The sequence below is a fragment of the Dermacentor silvarum genome, chromosome 1 (genome assembly GCF_013339745.2).
Source record: "Dermacentor silvarum isolate Dsil-2018 chromosome 1, BIME_Dsil_1.4, whole genome shotgun sequence".
Taxonomy (NCBI): Eukaryota; Metazoa; Arthropoda; class Arachnida; order Ixodida; family Ixodidae; genus Dermacentor; species Dermacentor silvarum.
In genome coordinates, this window is record NC_051154.1 from 30,867,443 (window position 1) to 30,890,726 (window position 23,284).

Below are 23,284 nucleotides of genomic sequence, written 5' to 3' on the forward strand. Positions count from 1 at the left end.
AATGCTGCGCTTCATGAGAGAACACCGCTTCGCCTGTGATACCAGCACGCAGCAGCATTGCTTGCTGAACAGAGGTTGACCTCTGCGCCACTTCAAAGTACTCAGAATATTTTTGTGCTTAAGCTTACACGCTCCTGAACAAACGACTCTGTCATCACGCGGCCGAATTTTGCAGCGTATAGCAAGGATTTCACAATTAGTAAGTATACGATTTAGTTAATGCATTGCAAGCTTCTGCTAATACTAAAACAAAGTTCGCTGCCCAAATGTGCGTTGCAGATGCGACGGGAGTTAGATTTCGTAGTCCCAGGCGTGCAATTGTTGCACTGCAAATGACTCTTCGTCGATAAAGAAACTTAATCTCAAAAACAACCCTGTCACATTTCCCTCTACCAGTGGCACGCGTTTGCAGAGAACGTAATCCTAATGTTCGTTTGACGCGCGCATGATACAGATAGGACGATAAAACGGAAGCAGCTTCCATTAATGTGAACTGCAGGGGATAAAACAGGCGGCCTCTCCTGATTCACAGGTAACAAATAATGACTTCATTTTTGCTTGGAAAAGAATATGCACCAATAATTCTGGAGTGTAGTGAGCTTCAACTAGCAATAGTCGCCCCTCAGTTATCACTTCATTAGGTATACGACACCGCCTCTGCGCAAAGCTGGAGTGTAGTAATAACAGATTGTGTAGTGCACGTCAAAATTGGTACACAACATACGTGACACTTAAGCAAAAGAAATAATTATTCGCATGAATAATTACAACGACATTAAATACAGGAGAAAATTATTATTAAACTACCAGACAAATGAACATGCCTATAGAGCTCACGCCTAACTTTTCCCCATGCCTATGTTTCAAGCCTCTTTAGAGGTCTTGTGACTGCATTCTATTTCCTTCAATATATAAAAAAAAAGATGTGTATCCGTTGTCTACTTCAATCTAAAGAGATATCCAAGAAACGGAAAAAGAATTCTAATCAGTTCTATAACTGCTTTCAGACAGCTCCGGAAACATTTCGAAGCTGAAAAGAAAGTGCTTGACCTAGATTTACTATTGGGTGGCCATGGTACACTGCGACTATTTGAGCTGTTATGGAAATAGGATCGTGGTCCACAGTTAGCGCGCTCACTGGAACAGGCACTTAAACATTTTCAGTTTGTTTTGTTCTACGTTTACATGACTTTTGTCGACTGTGTAACGGGGTTTCATAGTGACTCCATAGAACACTGTGGACTCGGCTGTTTTGCCTGTGCATTCTATTTCCACCGGGTAAGCAACAGCCATAAAATCAGCAGACACGAGTGAACAGTTCTTGTTGTTGAACATAATTTTAACCCAAAGGGCTTCTTAAGCCTAAGGCGCAATGTGCCTATTACACAACAGCCTGAACATTGCGCTCAGGATGCAGTGCGCGCTTGCCTTTGACGTTAGCGGCGCCTGCAACGGTTGCCCCGTTTAAGTGAGTTATCCGGGATGAGCGAGGAACGCGCCTGGCCATTCTTGCGAAACCTTGTGGAAGCGTGACAGGAGGGGAGACAAACGACGGCTTTGGAATTCAGGGGCCACCGGCCAGCGGCCAGTCACCGCTATCCGCGTTCGCGAGAATGTCCGGCAATCACTTTCGGACGAGATTCCTGACCTGCCACTTTCGCACGACATTCCTGACCTGCTGTTTGGTTCTTGCGCAATGCGCTATGGCACGTTTACGTCTAAGAAAATAACTCTGAATGGGGGGGGGGGGTTCGACGCCTTTGTTGCCAACAATATTGGCGCGCTACCTGATATTAAATAATCATTTCGCAATTTGTAGTTTCAGCACAGTTGTGAGTGTGAAGCAAGAGTTTCGAACTCAGCACTACAAATTATTAAAGAAAACAAAAGGGATCCTCGTCTAGTGATGACATTCGAAGTTTCGTGGTCACTCCGATTTTCTCCTTTAAAGGCTATAATTTGAACCTACTTGCACCCCAGGCAAGAGTTAGAGCGTCTGCTAAAAGCCGATATAGAACTGGATCATCAAGACAGATGCGCATTTTCTCAGCACATTTTCTCAGTCACCTGCAACTGAATTAAGCTATTTGTGTTGATAATATATATATATATATATATATATATATATATATATATATATATGTTGTGTGTGTGTGTGTGTGTGTGTGTGTGTGTGTGTGTGTGTGCGTGCGTGCGCTATGCTGAAGAATGGTGTGACTTTATGGCTGTTGCGCTGCGGGTTACAATCGCAGCAACATCAAAAAAAAAAAAATATGTACAAGCTTGTTTCATTAGGTGGGCTCAACTATGCGTAGTGCTCAGTTATTGTTAAATACCTATGCAAATGGGAATAACAACATATGTCCTAAATATCTCCTAAACAAACAGCACTCAGCTTCCCCCCAAAAAAACTGGTTATATAATTATGTAGTCAGTAAGTATATAACTACTGCTCGAAAAGCAATCCCGGGACTATTAATAACGCCTACAGCGCCTACACCAAAAGCAATAAGCGCTTAGCACGGCAAGCGTGCTTTTCTGCACGACAGTGGTGTTCGCAGACGAAGGTTTCGTAAACAGCGACGGCGCTGAGTAAAGTGAGTAAACTGAAAGTGCCGAAATTTACTAAGAGTGCAGTAGTAAGGGGAACCATCTCTTTTGCACGCGGTGGGAAACGCAGTTGTGAACATGTACATATGCACGGTGAACGTAGGTGACAAAGGCAAACACGCGAAAGCGCGCTAGCGTGCGATGTCATGCTTACCATTCCTGTCATAAACACGAAACCATGGTCCTCTTCGAAACGGGGTCTGTATTCACAAAAAAATCTCTCACGCTAGAACTGTTCGTAAGACAAGCTGCAAGCCAATCGCGATGTTGGGCACGATTGCGGTCAGCTAATGACAAAAATAACTTGAATCACGTGAATTGGGGTCCTGATTCGCGCTTGCGTTGACGCCACGTTGGTCTGGCAATTTCGGCGAGCACAATCTGCGACTGCATGACTAAGGCCGTGGGATATTTATGACTGACAATTAATGTCTTTGTAGGCTTTCAGTGCTATCGTGAACTCGGTGCGCAGCAGAACGTGTTTCAAAGATGGGCTGTCAACGCGGCATTTCCAGCTACTTAACCTAACCTCTTAGTAATAATTTATATTTATTACTAAATGAAGTAATGTTGGCATGAAAGACTGCCGTGGAAGACCTCGTAAGCGCTGCGCACAGTATTAGACACGTGGTGACAAGGTTGTTTGAAGGCAGTACTTTTGTACATCTGAAATTCTATTGTGATGATGTCCGGAAGTACGCCATTTAAAGTTTGTTGTTGTCGTCGTCATTTCTACTCAAGGCAAATACCAACGCTGTTGCTTACAAAATACATTTTACGTTCCATCTATCATATGCCTGCGGCCCGAAAAGTGATAGGCCTAATGCTAACAGACAGGAAGACAGCAGAAGGGATTAGTAAGTAAATGGGCGTAGGTGATATTATAAATGACTTGAAGGGGAAGAAATGGAGCTGCGAAGGGTATGCGATTAATACGCAGATCAGATACGTAAGCGGTGGTTTAATAGAGCAACCGAATAAGTGCCAAAAACAAAGGAACCGCCGTCGAAGGCGGCAGAGGACTAGTTGGCATGACCATGAGGTTGGGGAAATTCGCAAATATAGAATGAAGTCAGCTTATGCAAAGCCGGGGTAATTGGAGTTCGCTGGGAGACGCCTCCGTCCTGCAGTGGACATAGAGTAAGCTGGTAATGATGATGGTTAAATGGCTACGCACATGACGCGACTCTGAGAGGTGGCGTCGCGAACACTTCGCACCCTGCAAAAACTGCCAAGCGTCCAACTTAGCCGTTTGTGCATGTGTGCGCCTGCTCTAAGTTTTGGATTTTCCATGCAATAAAGAAAAAAAATGCCAACAATGCAGCGGTCGGAGCTTCCGGCTCTCAAACATACCTGGATGCAGAAAACTTGATGCGAACCCCACTGGTGCCGATGAGCAAAGTGTTTTCTTCACCGCATGAACGCATGACTTGCGCTGTTATCTACTGACTTTCTCTGGGATTCAGATTTACTAGTGTTCGATGGTGGATTTTTTTTTTCTGAAATCGTGCATGACGGGGCGAAAAATAGTTTTATACCTAAAGGAAAAAAAAGGAACACGGGTTATGGAAACCATATTATAAAAACTGATCAACACTGCCCGAATGAGGAATGGGGGAATTCACCGGAGCGAACGTTTCCGCAAGGGAACTTTTCTTCGCTGGGACTTGTTTCCCTGACGAAGACGAGTCCCATTGCCGAATTATTGGCTCCGGAAATATCCCTCGTTCGAACGGTGTTGATAATTTCAAGTCTCCATCTTACAGTGTACCTCTGTCTCATTTGGACTCATGCTGATAACTGACATTTAATAAAGTGCTGCTTGAAACATTGCAACCAGAACTCAAACGGGCTATGAAGTACACTATAGTGTGTTTTCACCATGTGATAGGATCATGGTTGATCATTTCTAAAAAAATTAATTCTTGCGATGCCATGTATTAGACTCAGCGGCAAAGCATTTTCAGTGAAGCAATTCATATTAATGGTGGCAGCACTTGCGGCTATGTATTTATCGACCATGACGGAACGCAAGTTCGCAAATCCACGTGGCTTCCACGGTGGTGTCATGGAGTTTGAGTTGTAGCTAGTCGTTTAAAGATGTGCGCTTCGGAGCAACTGCACCACCTTTAGACGCTGTTCCCTCCTCTTATTTCGTTTTTTTAAATTTTTTTATTGTTACTGCAGAACAATGGGAAACGAAGTAGCTAAGATGTTCATTGTTCTGACTTCAAGAGAGCGTTTGAAAGAGAACAAAACCGTCATGAAGGAATGGACAACGAAATACAGGAAAACATATTTAGCCCAGAAGCCATTCGTCGTGTTCCCTCTCTGACATACGTCGTTTTAATGGCATCTACACACCACGTATGATCATTCTCAAACTGCTGGTGCGCCCTGACGACAATGGTCGCTCGGCAATGTAAGGCTACCACGCTTATGCCTGCCACGAATGCTGCCATTAGGCGAAGCTCTTTCGTTCTTTATGTTTTCTATCTTTTCTATCTCTCCTTTCTAACTGCACTCTTGACGTTTGGTCTTACTTTACTGTGCGCCTAAAGACGCGTGTTCGGACACAAGGCCCAGGAATGAACCGCAAAAGGGCCGATAACTGCCTCTCCCGAAGCACCAATTAGGCGCGTCGACTGCCGGGAATCAAATTACGCTGTACACACTCGGAGGACAAACCGCCCAGGCTGCGACCACCGAGCTAATGCAAATTATCGCGTCGATGGCGACGCGAGCCCGCTGCGGTGGTGGCCACATCGTTTTACTGCCTTCCGCTGTTGTATTTTTGTCACTCGGTTAAATTCTTTCTCACCGTTCGCAAAAAGGCTTGACTGGCTTAGTCAGCATTATAAAAGTAAGTAAAATATTTAAAAAAAAACTTCGTCAACCTCGGCACACCACCGGGCAAACTCCATTCTAACTGATTAGAACGTTGATGCAGTTGTTTTCATTGTTACGTTTTTCTTTCCTCTCTACCGATAAGAAGGCACGCATGAAGGCTCGTGTGCGCGGGAAGAAAAATGCTGCTGCGGCGGAACGCTCCACTTGCGTCGCATTGTATAGAAATTGGAATAGTTGCGGCATCCATTGCATGGGGGCTTATCACATGGCGTACAGTTGATTTTTTTTTCTTCGCTAAAGTACTTCAGATTTCAGGTTTGTGCAGATATAAATTATTTAAATGAACAAAGTCGAGACTGGCGGAAGCGAGACTTTGCGCGCACCGTGGGGAGTTGCCTTTACCACAGTCTTGCCGCTTTAACAATTTTTTTTTTCACACGATTATTCTTATTTTTTATCATCCACCATTCACAACCTGCCGATGCTGGTAATAACGTGGGCGGAGCACCCCTCAGAACACTGGTGAAGTGCGAAAAAGGAATCGCATTGTAAGAAATCGTTACATTATCCTGGCCTGTAGGGTGTATCTGACGTTGGTCGTTTGCAGCGCTGATTTTACGTTCGTGTGACGCATCAATCAGCACGATGTCTTGCTTGAGCGTCAGCTATTCTCTGAAAGCATAGTGTTTCTGTTGGCTGGTCCTGTCAATGCACTCGTAAACCACGGGACTTGAAGATAAGGCTGACGGAGCATATAGTGGAAATTTAGATTCAGCCACAATATCACGCTTAACAAATGGCTGCAAAAGTTAATAGATTCAAATCGACAAACGTGGCTTAAGACAAACTTTTCATCTGAAATTCATTTCCATCGAGAACATTCAGGGTTTCGGGCCAACATTGAGCCTAATTTAGCTTGTTTCATAATTGCGGGGAAAACCCTGCTATTGAAAGTTAACTTTGTCTTACACAAGTCGTTAGAAGTTCAGTTGTGTTTCTATTGTATCGTTCGTTGTTACTTTCAATAGATTTTCTGTTGAAATGCAATAATTCAATAGAATACCATAATTGGTTTTTGCAAGAAAAGTTAAACGATATTATTGGTGATTCGAAAGCAATGCCCATAAGCATGCTCAGAGTTTTAGAGTTTAGGACGCATATATAAGCTCCTTTTTAGAGCTTGAAAGCTTCGGAGGTTATATAACTTTGGGAGTGCTGATTAAGTGCTTACGTAATTAAAATGAGTCAGATGCGGGACTGGAAATTCATGCTTTTATTAGCCGAGCAAACCGACTTGCGACGCACTTTCATTGTTCTCTCCGCCATACATCCGGTTGCCTACCTTGGAGTGTTTATGAATAGCGGCGGTGGGTAGCCATGGTTACCAACTGCCGTAACGAACAACAGCATGTTCACTCGCAGAGGGCTGGTTCGTTCTCGCCACAGCAATTAGGCAGAAGAGAGACACAGCCAGGGGACACGAAGTTCTTTATGGGCGGTAACTCGCTCATTTGTTCTGTCGCCACGCTGCCAGGAAATGCAGTTGGAACTGCTAGTACACCAGACGGCGATAGTTACCGCCCTAACTTTCACTGCCATGTGGCCTTGTTTTCTTCTTGCCGTCAATTAATTCAAACTCGTCGTCGAATACGGCACTGGAGACAGGTCGAAAGTCTTTGTACAATAAACACAAATAACACAAATCAGCAAGCTACTTTTTTCTTTTTCTTTCAGCTCGATTCTTTGAATTCGCACTTATCGGTTCCCCATATATTCGGTTCATCGCTTACTCATCTGCCGACGACGCGTATAATAGGAATCGCCAATAGAAGCAAATACTGGCTCATAAATAAACCTACCAGAAATTGGGCTATATTACAACTCAACAAGACTCAAAGTTCGCGTGTGTCTTGTTCGATCCACCTGCCCTCGAGAAGTCTGAGCATTCAGATACGAAGCGAAAACTGAAAAACAAGGTTACATATGAAATAGACAACGATGACAATGACGCTACATCCTCGCAAGAAAAAGTGCTCGGTGAATGTGTAGGAGTCCTATAATTAACCGTGACTCATTCTGAAATTAGCTGGAACAGGACCGACAGAACTCGCTCCCTGTGCAAGTACATGAGTGCTCAACTGAACCACGAAACGCTAGTGAAAATACTTCCAAAACTAAGAGCAAATCGTTCAGATACGCGCGAGCGCAGTGACACTCAAACTGCAAAATAGAGAAGCAGGCTTTGAGGGGAGGCGTTTTCGATACATGACGATGCGGTGAAGCCTTAGTTGCAGTTAATTGTACTTGGCTATAGTAATACAGTTTCGCTTTGCTCTCTGGTGAGAATCTCTTTTCATGCCATATATCTATATATATTTCCATTTACTTATAATTTGTTTATGTCAGTTAAGAACTACGGATAATTTTCCCTATGCTGTCCTTAGTGTCATTGTTTGCTAGCTTCTTATAATATGACAAAGAAAAATCGGGCTCCTCGGTTTACTTTATTCTCGTTCATATATATATATATATATATATATATATATATTATTCCCTATTAGCTATTTGCGTAGTGGTGTGCGCATGTATATAGACAAAGAGTTATAATATAGAAGACAAAGACCGTCTGTTCTATATATAGAAAAGAAAAGTAAACCTAATTAGGCATTTATGGAAGTATCCATAATTAGCGCTGACGTCTCTGTCACGGATGAATAAACGCGAGGAAAACTTTTTTTCTTTAGTTATAACTTAAATTCAAATGCATAATTATGGAGAGAGAGAGAAGCTTTTACAGTGCTGGCTGAATTTTGAATCGGGGATGTGCGGGGTAATAGCGGTTGAAGTTAGCAATAAGAAGAAGAAGAAGAGGAAGGAAAAAGAATAGAGCCATCAGGAGTAGAAACAGCCGCATGGGTTTGAAGAAAAACGCAACAAAACGGTTGGACCTCTTTATCTAATCGCCACACTTAGCAGTAGACTTTCATGACGTCAACGTTCATTAAAAGTTATGCCCCCTCACCTTTGCAGAAAGAAATTATTAAAGAATGCGCTGCATTGTTCGTGAACTGCTAAAACTTAAACACACACACACACAGACACACGCACACACGCACACGACGTGAGGCGAAGCAGTTTAGTTGCGTTTTTTTTTTTTTCGGACACTATTCGCAGTTCTTGAGTGTAAACAACGGGAAGCGCTCCTGATGGACAATTGATGTTACCCGGCGTCTTCTGCATGAGTCAGGATGCCAAAAGGAGCCGCTACTTTCTCTCTCCAAAACCAAAGCGCCGTCTGGGATAATTTGGTGACCAAAAAGCTCGCAGCGTTCTGCCACAACATTGCGTTCTGTGTTTAGGTGGTGAAGGTCATTCTTGTGTTGACGAATTCTTTCCGGCAAGTTTTTAGTCTTGCCAATAGACGACTAGGGGCATTCGGTTCTTTTCTTCCTTCTGAAGGTGCGGGGTCGAGCAAATAGTTTCGGCGCTCTTGACGAGTCTTCGGACTACAGAAAACTACAGAAAGTGAAGATATCGTACTGTATGTGCCGGTTTTCTGAATACGGAAAGACAGGTTCGGTCGCTCTTTTTTTTTAAATTGTTCAAAATAAATTTGGTTGGAGTTTTCTTTGCTCTTTAATTGTTGTGTTATCATGGCAGGCCAGTTGCAGATTCATTATCAGACAACGACAATTCCGAGTACACTCTTGTTGTCTAGGGGTCTTAATTATCTTGTTTACATTCCAAGAGCAAAAGAAAAGGAGCTGCAGAAGGACTTGTTGTTGGGCAAGTTGGTGTTTGCTTAACGACATATTGTAGCGCAAAGACACAATTACAAAGAAGATACAAAGCCTGTGACGTGCGTCTGTGTATCTTCTTTGTAATTCTGCCTTCGCGCTACATTATGTCGTTAAAAAAAAGAAAGGAAAGAGTACTGGCAACTCCTTTATGCGAGAATAACTGACCGTCCCATAGTTAACTACATTTTTGAGAGCTCTGGTACACTTTTCGGTGCAGTACTTTCACTTTGCTTGTGCTCGATTGGAGTGAACGTGCTACAGCATAGGGTACCAGAACCGTCTAATGCCCAAGTAAATATAGGCAAGGAGTCAGTCCTGCAAACGTAATGCTCCAACATTCCTTTCTTTTTAGAGCATAACTTTTACAACTATGCCACATGATGTGCGGTAAATTACTGGTTTTAAGCATGCGCATGTTCAACAGCGGTAATTTAAGGCGTTCTACTATGGTGTGTCAAAAATTATAAACCGGAAACTCGCCTCTGGTTAACCTCACTGCCTTTCCTGTCTCTCCCCCTCTCTCTTTGAGGCAGACAGGTGGGTGTTTAAACGAGTGATTCAGAGAACATAGTAACAATATTGTCAAGGTTCCGTCCAATGGTTTCCTAGTGTTTCTATGCGGCATAAGTAGCTGCTCCTCCAGATGGAGATGCGGACAAAGCATTAAATAAATGCCTTGTCCTTCTTCTTCCTCCAGCTTGGAAAATACGCTCGTATTGGGCAAAAAGCAACTCTGAGGGGATAAAATTAATCGTAGAAACAAAAAAAAACACTTATTCACAGATCAGCGCATCAGCAAACCATCCATGTAATTGACGGTTGAGGAACTTTCATATTTACCGTGCCTGGATAATTGTTTGTCATATGAAATGTATCGCAGCTTTTGGTGGTTGTTAGCGGCTCTTGTAAACTTCCGTAATTTTTTTTTTGTATTCAGTACTTTCGCTCAAGACACGTATTGACACGTGCTCTTGTGACAGATACTGCTATATGTTATTAGTACAACTGATCCAGTAATAAAGTTTCCTTGTTGAAAGTAAGCGCTGCGTCGTTCGTGCTGGTGTCTATGTTCCCGTGTTGCGCTACACTTCTTTCTATTTCGATATGACTGACCAATATATTCCAATCTGTTTTTATTGAACTCCAGGTGGTCCAAATTTCCGGAGTCCCCCACTACGGCGTGCCTCATAATCAGATCGTGGTTTTGGCACGTAAAACCCCAGAATTTAATTTTAATTTTTTCCAATCTCCTGGCATCAAATTTACGTAACCGCCGATGCAAGCATCGGGCGGTGACCCGTATATAGCCCGTTGTTTGAAAAGCCCAATCAAACGCTCTCATCGTTTATGGGAGATTACATTTGCTTTTTGCTTGCTTTAAAAGTCAATAACGTTGCCTACCGTGACAAGTTTTTCTTATCTAATTGGCTGACGAGAGGCGAGGAGCGCGCATAAGTGGAGAGGGTTTTGGTGTGGCCGAGTTAGCGCAAAGAAAGTTGATAACAGCATGAGGAGGGTGGTGTCGGCGTCTGCGATTGGCTTGCTTCCCCTGGCCTAGCTTGCGGTGGTTGGTCGAAAATCGCAGCGGCGTGCAACGGGAATGTTAAAAATGCCGCTAAAACACATCCTTAGCAAAGAAGAATTGGTAGAGCATTGCCGTATAAATGCTGAAAGAGCTTGGCAACGTTATACTGCCGCGCATTTTTTTTTATTTTAAGCAAATAAATTCGGTCTCCCCGGCAGCTCCGCGTAGCCAGTGCCACACTGATCGGCGGGCAGCAATTTTCTATTCCTTTTGGAACGGGGCAGACTCCAGCTATTCCGCGAAAAATTCAGTTTTGTTCGGTATATTAATGAATATTTAATACGTAAACATCACTTTGACGTCGTGAATTTTCGCGGTTTTGTGACATCGCATGACAGACAGGCGAAGTGGGTGCAGCCCGAAAACGTTTGACCAATACTGGAGGGATAATGGCGAAAAGGCGTAGAATTGGAACTATTTATTTTCCTTTAGTTCGGTCAAATCATGCATAACCAATGTGGACTCGTCATACAAGCTGGGGAGTTTTCGCGGTTCTCGTAACGTCGCGTGACAAACAGGTGAAGTGGGGATGGGCCAAACAAAATGTTTGATCAATCGTGGTGTGCTGATCGCACAAATGCAACAAAAACAGTTTGGAATAGCTTTACGTTATAGCGCCCCAACAAACTCCCATCGTGACCTTCGCCGTATAGCCAAAGTTGCTAATACGTAGTCGTCTGTGTCTCGATGCACGTACTGTGCGGCCTACGCTGTAAACAGTAACTTTCAAAAACATACAGCGGAAAAACCGAGCGAATTTAAAATTCCTTCCACACACAGTGGCGTGGCACGGGACCTGCGATTTCGGAAGAAGTAGAGAAATTGTTACTGAATAGTTAATGCGTCGGAGCCACCGCTTGACTCGACGTTTTCTTCTGGATGCAGATGAATTCTTTAAAGCGGAACCGTCTTCTAATCCTTCTAGTGCGGTAGTTGTGCGCCCGTGTCCCTTTTTGCTTCGAATCTTAACAGCAAAACTGAGCATGAACAAAGACAAGTCAGAGCTTGCAGTTCGTGGAAAAATAAAAAAAAGGGTGGCATGGAGGGTTTCTACACTTGTGGAGGCTCTTGTTCTCCACAATAAACACTGAAACTTTTGCTATCGTTCTGTTCGACGTCACAAACCTTGTTCTGGCGCGTGCAGCGTCGTTAAAACTTGATGCCGCCTCCGCGCTTTAGCCGCGCCTGCGGGCTACGGGAAGCGCGCACACGTGCGTGCCCCGTGTATCACGCACGTCGGCAGACGCGGTAGTCCCTTCGCAGATCCCGGCCGTCGAGTGGCGCCCCAATCGCGATGAAATATTCACGAGGAAAGTGCGACCCGTTTCGATCCCCCTTCACCCTACAAGTGATACGAGTGTCACCCGCCAGAAAAGGAGCGTCAACGAATAAAAGGCTAGCGACTGACGCGTGGCGGCTGCCCCTTTTGCGTGATGCAATTTCTCGAATACTACCGAACGCGTACCGGATTCATTCATTCGATAAAAAGGTGAAAAAGGTGAGGGTAGGAAAGGGAATGAAATGCGGCAGCAGCGAAACAGGAGAAGAAAACGGAAAATTATCCACGCGCAGACACTGCATCATTATTAAGGCGAAAGCCTTAGATGGGTCATGGGTCGAAAAGTCCGAAGACCGTTCGGCGTCATGGCACCAAAATTCAAGTGACGTCTCAGGTGACGTCTCAGACTAATCTAGATTAAAGAAAATGTTATCGTGAGTCGAAGCAAGTTCGAAATGACTATGGAAACTACGAACATAGCCGCATTTGGTTACGCATGCACCAGTAAGCCATACATTTCTTTATCAATAAAAGAATGTCATTACCTCTGTTGGCGTTGAACTGACACCCTCCTAAATAATCAACGTGACCACAAAAGTGTCTGTGTGTGGTTTTCGTGGTTGTGTTCATATTTGCCTAGCAATGTACACGCGTCTTCTGACGTTTTGAGGAGTAAAGTAGGCCTGCGAGGAGTGGAAATAACTCTGTTGTCGAAAGTTAGCGCTGTGTGTTTGTCTAATGTGCCTGTCCGTGTCCCTCTCATTCTGCCTGCGCTACAAGAAAGTAGACGAACGGAAAAGAAAGAGAAAGCCACGACCATTCTAACGTACCATTAACCATGCAGAACCAGTGGCGATGTCTAGGCGACAGAAACAGCGAACAAGTAAAGAGAAAACAAGTAATAGGAAGTAACAACGCATTCGAATGAGAATTTCAAGTAATTTAATGAATGTCTCGTGAGCACGCAGGCTTTCGCCTTCATCCTCTTTAGCGTAAGCTAAAGTGACTGTCAATTTTTTTTTCTCACGATCGCTGGCAGAGTTACGGCGCGAAGTGATGCTAGAGTTGGCAACAATAGAACGTCGGGCTGGTCAGATCACCGCACATGCAATTGTATTGAAATGCTCTCACTTAAAAATTGGGCGGAACCACTCTGTTATTTAAAATGGCGCTGTAACTATAGTTCTGCATGCGTACTACGCAGATGCGAAACCGCATGCAGTATCAGTCCGAGAGCGATTTCTACGAATGCAGGCATAACTTCTCTCATCGCCAAGCTATCGAAAATACGTTTGACTGGCACATATCGTGAGGAAGCCGACATAACCATGCACTGACCAGTATGTCCGGCCCTCCGTGGATAAAAAGTCTGCTTTGCTGCTGTAATGTAAATGGCCTAAAAGCAGAATGTAGTTTACACATGATAGTTGTCGTGTAATGCGTGTACGTGAGAGTAGAATTCAGCTAGCGGCTAAAGGTTTCCTAAGGCGGGCATATCTGAGGCCGTATTCGCGATGATTGTTTGTTCTTAAGAACTGTCATTGACAGGCCGTTTCTGCTGATGATGTGTTCGCTGTCATGATTGGCAGGCACCTGTTGCTATGAGCTGTTTTAGCGTGCGAACGGCGTTTTGAATACAGGGTGTATACAGGAAAGCCCGAGTTGGGCAAAGTTGGGGATTTACCCGAGCTCTGGCGGCGCCCTCAGATGAATGAGATAATGGTATCACAGCATAAAATTTAACCCTCGGCACGCCTCCAGTTTCATTGGTTTATCTAGTTTCACCCTTGGGTTATCGTCACTTGGGCGTTCCCTGATGGGCGGTGGAAAAAGAAGTAGTCACGCGGTCAAACAACGGGTGCCTTCTTTCATTTGTTTATTGTTGCACCCAGCGCATTTCACGCGCAAGTAAGGGATAGAAAACATTCATTTTTTAACGTATTCGAAAGAAAGGAAGGGGTTGGCGTGAGAATGCGCCACGTCTGCGCTGTTCGCATTCGACGATCGATAGACAGATAATGTCCGAAAGAGGAGACACACCCGTGACGCGCCCCAGAAAGACTTGGCGAGCGGCTTGCGCCGAGTGCGTAGATAGACAACGGGATATTCACGGGTACTGAGATATTGCGATTTTGCGTTCACTAACAATAAGCGGCCGCTTGATCGTAACATTGCCCTGTCTTCTGTGTTTGAAACGAAGAACTGGCGTGCGCAGAGGTGCGCTCGTGTTGACATACGCGGTTTCATCTCGACATTTTATTGACTGCTGCTTTCGCGCGTTACGCGCTATCTCTCTTCGCTGACTGCCCTTCGAGCAAACTCAGGCGAGCGACAAACTCGGGACCCCCTGCGTAGCACCCAAGGTCATATAACCTACAGCACACGGTGATGTCAGTAAGTTGCCACTGAAAAAGTTGCTATCATACTTGCATTCCATGCTTATCGACGAAAGCGTATCGTTCACTTCTCAATTGATTATTAAGAGCGGACGTCTTTTCGAGATGTTCGATTGATGACGGTGTATGGAGTTTAATGGAAATGTTCGATTGTAGCAAGTAAAAAGACTACAACTAAAATAGGTCGCTGAAAGTTTCACGCACTCTGCGAAACAAGAAGTTGCTGCCATGTTCGAATACCCGTGCGCCAAGTGACCATTAGCCTTGAAGAGTATAGCGGAAGTACGCAAACGGTATCAAATAACAGCTTTTCAGCATGCTCGACCCCAACTGTGTTCGAGTCACGCGAGATGCCCATAAATGGGCCTCAACTTCGAACGAGACTGAGCGTATGGGCCTTTCCTTGAAACGCTCATTTTATGAACAAGATTACGCCTGCACACACAAAAAAAAGTAATATAAAGTGGGTCACTGTGAGAACCAAGAGAAACCAAAACAACTTTTCTTTGTGGGTTAGCTCACCGAGAGAAACGTTGCAGTAGCAGTACAGCTAAGAAGAGCGGTTTTACCATTGAGCGAAGAAAAAGAAGTGCTTCGAATTCTCTCTCTTTCTTTTTCTTATTGCCATCGCTTCTAGCGCCACTATGGATTCGAGCTCAGACCGGACCGTCGTAACCCAGATCAGCGAGCGAGATAGCCGCTGTGTGTCCGAAGCTGGAGCGTTTAGCCGGAGCTATTGCGTCTGTTTGGATGAGCGACCGATCTTTTGCGGTGGCCAGCATTTACCCTTACGCCGTTGTTGCGGGCACTCAACACAAGGAGCATCTGACGGAAGAAAAGGTCGCGTCTAAAAGGCCACAGAACACCGAAGCACGCAACGGTCAGCTGCGCCCCGAGACGCTATGGCATGAGCCATGCTTTCGTCTATAGTGAGTATACAGCTTTGTAACTGAAAAGCAAACAGCAAAGATTTCCGCGCGTTCTCATTTTTCCATTCTGTTCATGAACTGAAAGGGTTAGTGTATGAATACGCTTACTCCAGTTAATTTTATTGCGCCACGTGGCTTGCACCGATTTATTTATTTATTTATTTATTTATTTATTTATTTATTTATTTATTTATTTATTTATTTATTTATTTATTATTCCCAAGACCTTGCAGCTTTCGTTTTGGTCATACTTTTCATATTTATTTCGTTAAAACTTTATCGCCCGCACACATATTAGTCTCGTTGAACATCTGCCAGCAGCGATCAAGATGTCAATGTACGCAGACGACATATATATATATATATATATGGATGTCAGGTGTGACAAGTCCTCAGATACGTGCAAGACTTCAAGAAGCTGCTACCCTGACAGCTGTGTACCTCCGCAACCAAGGTCTTGCAATCTCGTCAGACAAATGTGCACTGGTGGCATTCACTCGCAAACCAATGACACCATACGCCATCTCTATAAAAGGCCAGATAATTTCTTATGAGAAGACTCACAAATTTTTTGGCATAATCATTGATAGAGATCTCTCATGGAGCACGCACGTGACCTACTTAAAACAGCGCCTGACAGCAATCTCCCAGCTTTTCAAGTTTCTGGGCGGAAAGACTTGGGGGAATGTCATTTTTTCTGGGCTTTTTGAGATACAGTTTGCCCGTGCTGACCAACACTTGCAAGACAAATTTTCATGCTCTACAGGCTATTCAAGCTAGGGCTCTCAGGGTTTGTCTGGGTTTGCCAAAATGCACATCAACAATGGCGACTATTGCAATCGCCCGGGACCAACCAATACAAACAAACATTGCTGTGGAAGTGCTGAGAGTGCACATTAGGCATTTTGCCCGAGCCCGTTCGCATCATCTCGCAACACTACCGTCAGAAAGGCCGCTGGCATCATTCTGTGTTAAGGTTTCGGATTATTACACCCGCCTTCCACCAGGCTTCACCCCTGCAACTAAGCCATCGATTCCTCCATGATATTTGGCGCGACCTGCACTGCACCTAACCTGCACTGCACTGATTAGGTGCACTGCACCTAATCAGGAAAAAATCTGAGCTGTCGTCACCTGCTCTTAAACAACTAACTCTGCTCCTTTTGCACGACAGGTACGCTGACCACGTACATAATTATACTGATGGATCAGCAACTCTCCAGTGTTCCTCTGGAGCCATGGTCTTCTCAGCGAAAGCCACCACCATCAGTTTCAAGGCGTGTCACCCAACGACATCGACGGCTGCGGAACTTGCAGCTCTTCGCGCTGCACTTCGTCTCGTCAGCCAAGAACAACCTCGAAGATGGTCAATATTCAGTGACTCGAAGGCAGCAATGCTGTCTTTGCTATCAGCCCTGCGGCGTGGACCACACGAACAAGTGGTATTCGAGGTTAGAGAACTGATCCATACCTTGACTGAGAAAGGACAAAACGTGACATTTCACTGGTTTCCCAGTCACTGCGGCGTCATAGGGAACAAACACGCTGATAACGCTGCTCGGTCGGCCCTTCAAGGCGATGAAGAGGAGTCGATGCCGTTATCAAGGACAGATGCCGCTAGAAATCTTCGAATGCTCACCCGCGATATCACGTTCTTCACGTGGAACACAGGAACTTTTCAAAGCAACCAGCTGCGCCAGCTAGACTCTTCTCTACGCCTTCGCATCCCAGCTGGACTAGAGCACTGCACGGGCTCGGGCTTACCCGAAAGCCCGGGCCCGGCCCGGCCCACGGGCCGGGCCGGGTAGAGCAGTTTTTTCACGGGCTCGGGCCAGGCTCGGGTACGGCGTGTGATTTTTGACCCGGGCCGGGCTCGGGTTTTTTGACGCGGGCCCGGGCCGGGCTCGCGCTTTCTGCGAGTTATTCTCGGGCTTCTCAACTTTGAAAAACATGCATTTTTCGGTCTCGGGCCGGGTTCGGGCCGGTTTCGAGGCGGGCTCGGGCCGGGCTCGGGCTTAAGGTAAAGGGGTGGCGGGCCGGGCCGGGCGGGTAACGTAGATTGTTTCCGGGCCCGGGCCGGGCCCGGGTCTCACCATAAAAGTTTTGATCGGGCTGGGGCGGGCCACCCAATGTAAAAACGGGCCCGGGCCGGGCCCGGGCCGCAAAAATAGGCCCGTGCAGTGCTCTAAGCTGGACTCTGCCGTCGCGAAGCTACCCTGCTTTGCCGAATATGGCTAGTAGTGGCTTTTACCAAGGCTTTTGCTTTCCGAATCGGATGGGCCGACGACGCCTCGTGTGATGACTGTGGTAGCGAGGAGACTCTTCAGCACCTTCTCTGTGACTGTCCTCGCTACAATTTACAGAGACGATCGCTCGCAATCGCGATAGCGCGCTTTGACCAAAGACCTCTAACAGAGGAACTTGTTTTAGAATGCCGACATCACAAGCCATCGCTGCGGAGGGCGACGAGGGCACTGTGGCAGTTTTTAAGACAACAGACTTAACAAACGGCTGTAGCCTGAACAGATGTTTATAGTGCTGAAAGTGCTACTGTGCTGTGCGGTGACAGTATATGCGGCGACAGTGACCGACTGTGATTGTATTGTGTGTCTGTGCTCCTTTCTTTCTCTATCTCTACTTTGCTGTCACTTTACCTCCCCCTCCCCTCTCTCCCCAGCGTAGGGTAGCAAACCAGATCTTCCCATCTGGTTAACTTCCCTGCCTTTCCCCTTTTTTCTTTCTCTCTCTTATCGCCCGCGGGAAAACGAAAAGAAAGAAAACGAGTGTATCCGTCCGCATCAACTGTTATTTTCTTTTTCCTCAAGCCTACAGCAGTACACGTGTCTAAAGATCGCGGGTTATCTCATAAAAGCCCCCTTTACTAAATCTCGCCAGGCTCACGAAATACAACACTACTAAAGGATAAGGTGACTGTTTTAGAACTGCGTTTCTCAAGGTTGTCACGTAATGTTACTCCTATTGTGTTACTTATTTTCATAACAGGGGCGCAGATGCTGCGCACCGTTGATACTCATCTTATTTTGTACCGTGACAAATAAAAAAAAAATAGCGAAGGCCAGATAGGCACACCAGATCCATGTTTTCTCTGACAGAAATTCGAATGAGCTATAAAGGGGTGGTGGGACACCTTCACATTCAACAGATCGACCATTAATGGTCTTTTTAAAGGTTATGTAGAAGAAGGCATTCTAGCCCTGATGCAATGACTGAAAGCAGCCACGCTTCGAGCACTTAACAGTGAGTATAGAAGATAAATGAAAAGTAAAGAAAGAAAAGCACCCTTATCGATGCGGTTTCAGCGGCCGTATTGACTGCTATATATGCGCACGCAATCTGTGCGAAGAGCTACACTAACTGTTTAGCAAGTATGAATGTAGGAAGTTGAAGTGAAACTGCTTTCCGTGATTAAGCTAGAGAGAGAGAGAAATAGAGTAAACTTGTGAATGCCGCTCTCTGCGCGATGATTAGATGATCTCGAACGGGCAAGGATGGGGCCAGTAAAACTAAAGTCGCCATTGCCGCTGTTTAATACGAACAACATCGGGCAATTTGCTAAAATGCGGCGGCGCACGTCTGGAATATTGTCCATTATACGACAGATTACTGTGCGCTGCAGGGCTAAAAATAAAGTGTAGGTCATAGCTCGGCGCTTTCGACATGCAAAAATATTTTTTGACTGGCATCACAAGAAGTCAGGCAATTAAGGTGCAGCGATTTTGCAAATAACACGGCAATATAAAAACGAGCGCCCTATCTCATAGAGATACATTTCATTTTCCCTTCTTTTTCGCCTTTGTTCACTGATTAGGACGCCGCATTAGTGGCACTCGGCACGCCGAAGAAGAGAATACCAAATCAAACGAATCATTGAAAAAGACGCCCCAGTACTTCTTCTTCATAGTATTATATTTTAATGAATAGATTAGAACTAATAAACATATATTTAGCATATTACATAGACGAATCCACTGAATAACTTTCGAATTAGGCATTGCTTGTTGTGTGATATTGTACAATCTGCTTAACTTGAGTGCTCTCAGCGCTTCCTTGGCGCTCTCATCAAACGAAGATTTAGATCTTCGTTTGACCGCCAACACGAAGAAGAAACAGGATATCAGAAAGAAGCGAAGTGGGAGAGCAGTAGTACCAGATCTCAGGGCGAAAATGTAGTTATTTCTTTAGGAAAAGGTAGGAGCGTCAACGCAGTGGTCTGCCCATTGGGATTCATAGACGGGTTTAAGGTTGCTGAGGTTATTGTATTGAGGCACTCACAAAAAATAATAAAAAAAGCTACTGTCGTCGTGAATGAATGAAAAGGCCCGTATAGCAACCGAAAGACATCGTTTTGTGTATGTGCTTAGCTCATGTCCAATGCGCTGGGGAATTCGCAGACTTCACTTCCCTAGCCGTTCGCGCTGGCATTGTGATACTTTCCCTTCTTCAACCTCCTCTCTGTTTGCTGTTACTTGTAGATGGCCAAACAGCGCAGAAAGGAGCGCGAACAATCAGTCTCTTTCAAGATTGGGTCGGGCACTACCAATGTGATAAGGGCGTGTTGAAGTGACAGTAGTCCGATAGAGTGTTTATTTCCATTCATTCTATAGTATCGGTGGCGCGAGAAATTGGACCCGGCGGGTACTTGCGAAAGAGCTAGAAGAAAGAATCCCTGGCAAATCAATGCCAGATGTGGGGCTTCGATAGAACAGGATAAGAAAGGATAAATGGCGAGAAACAAAACGAGCGTGAAACAAGAATAAAAAAAAAAAAGCATTCGCGTTCGTTTTTTAGCGTGCCATTGCTTCTTCTCACATGCCCAAGAACTTCGAGCTCGTCACGGTGACAGCTTTTGCGGGTAGAGAGAGGGTGAAAGAACTACATAAAACACAAGGCGTGACTCAATAACTAAAAAAAGAAAAAAAAGAAGAAAACGATGTGGAGTAGTTTCACTATTTATAGGGGCTGCAGCATTATAAAAGAAAAAGAAAAAACAAAACAAGCATGAGCGCGATATGCGACAAGATAGCATCGGGGAGCGTATCAGGTGCTTTGCAATGCGCCGGGAATTAGAGCGGGGCTTAGTGGCACAGTTAGCAGGAGAAAACACGCGAAATAGACAGAACAGGAACGAATAAATCAAACGTTTTCACTGCTCTCTCAGATCAGCTTTACAAAAGAAGGCAGCCGGGAGGAGGAGTGGAAAGCAAGAGAACCGCCGTTCGCAGTACTTACAGGAATTGAAACTTTCAACGGATATACGCGAGCGACTTAAGGGCAATAAATCAGGCAGGCCCTGCCCTGTCCGGCTTCAGAGCTTTCGTGAACGATTGTGAAGATTTTGCTCATTAAAATGCATCCCTCATCGTGACTCTTAAAGAGCGCGGGCTCGGATGGGCCCCTTTATCTCGCTATTTGATTTGCTCTTGAGATGTTTTCTCTAAAACTGTCCTGTACTGAACTGTAACGGTAAATGTGGTTCAGATAAACTTCAAGTAAGAAATAAAAGTACAGACAAGGACAGAAATAAAATACTAGTGATAAGCTATGTTACTTGCCTGCTGCTAATTTAACCAACTAATAAACATTTTATACGTTCCTTGGCGTTTAAATTGTTCATTACAAAACAGCGGCACTCTAATGTTTTACTTCTAAACATATTTTGCTTGCTCAGCACCCCCTGTTAATCCGGGGTCGTGTTTTGTAACGGTCCACTTCATTTTACATACTTTCGGCCCTTCGTGATTAGCTCGATCGCCTCCGCGCAGCCGTTCTCGCCTGGATCGGCTACTCGGCCGGGTGGATGTTAAAATAAGAATAGAAAATGCAATAGATTGTTACAAAATACAGCTATTGGTTTCGTTTGCAGGTACTGTTTAATGTACAAATACAATACCTGGGATCTTGTCGACCTAGCTTTCGGAGTAACACAAGCTCACTCAGAGCTGTAAATCTTAGGCGCCGAGTTTGCCACGTTGGTGTATTCGAATTAGAGTTGGAAAGGTTTCTTTAGTTATTAGTTTGCAAACAGAAAAAAAAATGGCAAGGGGTTTAAAAGGAGTCTCATTCTGTGTGCCTTGACGAAAAATCTGGCCCCTACGCAATGTGGGTCTTCGTATGCAAACAGGCTCTCCTCGATACAGAATAGCTCACGAGAAAAGGGAGAGTACAAGGGAGCGCGGAAGGAGCTGCGCCACACACACAACCATCAGTCACCCGGACAGTGGCTCCTCCGGGGTCATTATGCGCGCCCTTCTTGCGGAAAGGGCCGGTCGCCAGGAAGCGGGCCAGCCTTCGTCCGCAGTCGCAAAGGCCGCGTGGCAACCCTTTTGTCCTTACAAGCCCCGACAGTGTCCTTTTCGTCGTCGTCGGCGCGTGACCGCCGGCCTCTGCGGCGCGACGCGGCCTGCATCCGTCCTGCGCCTCGCGCTGCCGGACGCTCATGTTTAATTCAGGCGCCGGGCGCCCTCTCGTGCTGCCCGCAGCAGTCATCACGGCAAATCGATGCGGTCGTCCCGATGGGCGCCATTTTTGAACGCCGGCATCGCCACGGGGCCCGGCAGCGGCCACTCACGTTGCGCACCGCCGACCTGAGCAACTTGCGTCTCTGACCGCGCAGGGCACCTGCGACGCCCCCATCCGAAGCCACTACTGCTTGCGCGCTGGACTTGGCAGCCACGGGAAGAAGCCGACACCCGCGGTGCGCAGCCGGACATTTCTTTCTCGTGATCAGACGCGCGGCTGTGTCCCGCGCTACGGCTGCCCGTGGCTGCGAGTCGCGCCGTCCTACTAGCAACCAGGCTCGCGCAGAGTGCGCCCGCAACTAAGGAGCAAAGAAAACAAAAGCAAGTCCCCAAAACAAGGGCCACCGTGCAAGTATGAGAAAAAAGACCAGCCATCCCAAAAAATATTGCTTTTATTCAGCCAAGACTACAGAGCAACCATGCTGGCCTACGAAGTCTACCGCAAGCCGGCCAGAACAAAAGCTCTCGACGCTAAGGCAGCACAAAGAACCAAAAGCGAATTCGGCGGCTCCTTACCTACGAAGTCCATGGCGGTGCCGATGTGACGGGACGCAAAACAACTAGCAACGCGCGCTGCTCGGCACTCGGCTTCCGCGACACATCCGGACAACAAAATGCGCGGCCGCTGCTGCGAGAAAGCGCAGCCGTACTGCGGCACACGGAGCGCGCTTCGCGCGGCCGCCGCCAGTGCGGCGCCACGCGCCTCGCCCCGGTTGCCAGCCGACGGCACGCGAGACGCTCCGGCGCTCCACGAGGCGCCGCTAGCGTGCTCGCCGATCGAGACCGGGCTTCCGGATAGGAAAGCCGGGGGTTCGAGCGACCTTGGCACTGGGTCAAGGGTGGCCAAGAATAAAAGTTTTTCCCCCCACCGGCAGTGGCCCTAATGCGCCACCCGGGCGGACCAAGTGCTAGCTGCCGCCCGACGGGACACAATAGGGCAACAGCGCTCATTAGCCGCGTTCGCGCCTTCCGCACGTCGGCTTGCTGAGGGTGCTTGCGCTCTGTCGGGACGCGTCCCGTGCTTTTATTGATGGCCCTGTGCCCCGGGATTAGGTGTGGGAACCCTTTTCCCGAACAAACCTTCGCACGATAAAACGCCCAGAGTGTGTGCCACATGATAAGCAACTCGAAGCTGGCTTTTCCGCACGACGTCGGTCAATGTAACAAAGCCCGCTTTCGGAAATATTGAGGGGTTGCGGTACTAGTTAGGCTATCGCAGCTGCAGAGGCTGAAAACTGGGAAAGGAATGCTTGAGGACACATCGCATAAGATGTCTCACTTTGTTAATCATGAGAA

At 46.2% G+C, this 23,284-nt stretch overlaps 1 protein-coding gene and 1 non-coding gene across 2 annotated transcripts in view; both read right to left on the minus strand.

Annotated features, from left to right (window-relative positions):
- The window catches only part of LOC119459217 (complexin-like), a 160,804-nt gene that overhangs the window by 88,647 nt on the left and 48,873 nt on the right, over positions 1-23,284 (minus strand).
- LOC119437956 (U4 spliceosomal RNA) lies at positions 521-669 on the minus strand. Its single transcript, XR_007465381.1, has one exon. It is a non-coding gene; the product is annotated as a U4 spliceosomal RNA (small nuclear RNA).